Source organism: Idiotropiscis lumnitzeri, unplaced genomic scaffold, assembly GCF_059441095.1.
Source record: "Idiotropiscis lumnitzeri isolate Australia: NSW breed Sydney's pygmy pipehorse unplaced genomic scaffold, RoL_Ilum_1.0 HiC_scaffold_29, whole genome shotgun sequence".
NCBI lineage: Eukaryota > Metazoa > Chordata > Actinopteri > Syngnathiformes > Syngnathidae > Idiotropiscis > Idiotropiscis lumnitzeri.
Window position 1 is genome coordinate 1,552,988 of NW_028283567.1, and position 3,398 is coordinate 1,556,385.

Genomic DNA, 3,398 nt, shown 5'->3' on the forward strand with positions numbered 1-3,398 from the left:
TCGAATCCCGCCTCAGACAGAGCCCATTGAAAGTACCAAGCAAGAACAAAGCAAACACAGTAAAGAGAGCATTACCAGTTGCCAGGATGGCAGAGCGGTCTAAGGCGTTGCGTTCAGGTCGCAGTCACCCCAGCAGGCGTGGGTTCGAATCCCGCCTCAGACAGAGCCCATTGAAAGTACCAAGCAAGAACAAAATAAACACAGTCAAGAGAGCATTACCAGTTGCCAGGATGGAAGAGCGGTCTAAGGCGTTGCGTTCAGGTCGCAGTAACCCCAGGAGGCGTGGGTTCGAATCCCGCCTCAGACAGAGCCCATTGAAAGTACCAAGCAAAAACAAAGCAAACACAGTCAAGAGAGCATTACCAGCTGCCAGGATGGCAGAGCGGTCTAAGGCATCGCGTTCAGGTCGCAGTCTCCCCAGGAGGCGTGGGTTCGAATCCCGCCTCAGACAGAGCCCATTGAAAGTACAAAGCAAGAACAAAATAAACACAGTCAAGAGAGCATTACCAGGTGCCAGGATGGCAGAGCGGTCTAAGGCGTTGCGTTCAGGTCGCAGTCTCCCCAGGAGGCGTGGGTTCGAATCCCACCTCAGACAGAGCCCATTGAAAGTACCAAGCAAGAACAAAGCAAACACAGTCAAGAGAGCATTACCAGTTGCCAGGATGGCAGAGCGGTCTAACGCGTTGCGTTCAGGTCGCGGTCACGCCAGCAGGCGTGGGTTCGAATCCCGCCTCAGACAGAGCCCATTGAAAGTACAAAGCAAGAACAAAGCAAACACAGTAAAGAGAGCATTACCAGTTGCCAGGATGGCAGAGCGGTCTAAAGCGTTGCGTTCAGGTCGCAGTAACCCCAGGAGGCGTGGGTGCGAATCCCACCTCAGACAGAGCCCATTGAAAGTACCAAGCAAGAACAAAGCAAACACAGTCATGAGAGGATTACCAGCTGCCAGGATGGCAGAGCGGTCTAAGGCGTTGCGTTCAGGTCGCAGTCTCCCCAGGAGGCGTGGGTTCGAATCCCGCCTCAGACAGAGCCCATTGAAAGTACCAAGCAAGAACAAAGCAAACACAGTCAAGAGAGCATTACCAGTTGCCAGGATGGCAGAGCGGTCTAAGGCGTTGCGTTCACGTCGCAGTCACCCCAGGTGGCGTGGGTTCGAATCCCGCCTCAGACAGAGCCCATTGAAAGTACCAAGCAAGAACAAAGCAAACACAGTCAAGAGAGCATTACCAGTAGCCAGGATTGCAGAGCGGTCTAAGGCGTTGCGTTCAGGTCACAGTCACCCCAGCAGGCGTGGGTTCGAATCCCGCCTCAGACAGAGCCCATTGAAAGTACCAAGCAAGAACAAAATAAACACAGTCAAGAGAGCATTACCAGTTGCCAGGATGGAAGAGCGGTCTAAGGCGTTGCGTTCAGGTCGCAGTCTCCCCAGGAGGCGTGGGTTCGAATCCCGCCTCAGACAGAGCCCATTGAAAGTACCAAGCAAGAACAAAGCAAACACAGTAAAGAGAGCATTACCAGTTGCCAGGATGGCAGAGCGGTCTAAGGCGTTGCGTTCAGGTCGCAGTAACCCCAGGAGGCGTGGGTTCGAATCCCGCCTCAGACAGAGCCCATTGAAAGTACCAAGCAAAAACAAAGCAAACACAGTCAAGAGAGCATTACCAGCTGCCAGGATGGCAGAGCGGTCTAAAGCGTTGCGTTCAGGTCGCAGTAACCCCAGGAGGCGTGGGTGCGAATCCCACCTCAGACAGAGCCCATTGAAAGTACCAAGCAAGAACAAAGCAAACACAGTCATGAGAGGATTACCAGGTGCCAGGATGGCAGAGTGGTCAAAGGCGCTGCGTTCAGGTCGCAGTCTCCCCAGGAGGCGTGGGTTCGAATCCCGACTCAGACAGAGCCCATTGAAAGTACCAAGCAAAAACAAAGCAAACACAGTCAAGAGAGCATTACCAGCTGCCAGGATGGCAGAGCGGTCTAAGGCGTTGCGTTCAGGTCGCAGTCTCCCCAGGAGGCGTGGGTTCGAATCCCGCCTCAGACAGAGCCCATTGAAAGTACCAAGCAAGAACAAAGCAAACACAGTCAAGAGAGCATTACCAGTTGCCAGGATGGCAGAGCGGTCTAAGGCGTTGCGTTCACGTCGCAGTCACCCCAGGTGGCGTGGGTTCGAATCCCGCCTCAGACAGAGCCCATTGAAAGTACCAAGCAAGAACAAAGCAAACACAGTCAAGAGAGCATTACCAGTAGCCAGGATTGCAGAGCGGTCTAAGGCGTTGCGTTCAGGTCGCAGTCACCCCAGCAGGCGTGGGTTCGAATCCCGCCTCAGACAGAGCCCATTGAAAGTACCAAGCAAGAACAAAATAAACACAGTCAAGAGAGCATTACCAGTTGCCAGGATGGAAGAGCGGTCTAAGGCGTTGCGTTCAGGTCGTAGTCTCCCCAGGAGGCATGGGTTCGAATCCCGCCTCAGACAGAGCCCATTGAAAGTACCAAGCAAGAACAAAGCAAACACAGTAAAGAGAGCATTACCAGTTGCCAGGATGGCAGAGCGGTCTAAGGCGTTGCGTTCAGGTCGCAGTCACCCCAGCAGGCGTGGGTTCGAATCCCGCCTCAGACAGAGCCCATTGAAAGTACCAAGCAAGAACAAAATAAACACAGTCAAGAGAGCATTACCAGTTGCCAGGATGGAAGAGCGGTCTAAGGCGTTGCGTTCAGGTCGCAGTAACCCCAGGAGGCGTGGGTTCGAATCCCGCCTCAGACAGAGCCCATTGAAAGTACCAAGCAAAAACAAAGCAAACACAGTCAAGAGAGCATTACCAGCTGCCAGGATGGCAGAGCGGTCTAAGGCATCGCGTTCAGGTCGCAGTCTCCCCAGGAGGCGTGGGTTCGAATCCCGCCTCAGACAGAGCCCATTGAAAGTACAAAGCAAGAACAAAATAAACACAGTCAAGAGAGCATTACCAGGTGCCAGGATGGCAGAGCGGTCTAAGGCGTTGCGTTCAGGTCGCAGTCTCCCCAGGAGGCGTGGGTTCGAATCCCACCTCAGACAGAGCCCATTGAAAGTACCAAGCAAGAACAAAGCAAACACAGTCAAGAGAGCATTACCAGTTGCCAGGATGGCAGAGCGGTCTAACGCGTTGCGTTCAGGTCGCGGTCACGCCAGCAGGCGTGGGTTCGAATCCCGCCTCAGACAGAGCCCATTGAAAGTACAAAGCAAGAACAAAGCAAACACAGTAAAGAGAGCATTACCAGTTGCCAGGATGGCAGAGCGGTCTAAAGCGTTGCGTTCAGGTCGCAGTAACCCCAGGAGGCGTGGGTGCGAATCCCACCTCAGACAGAGCCCATTGAAAGTACCAAGCAAGAACAAAGCAAACACAGTCATGAGAGGATTACCAGGTGCCAGG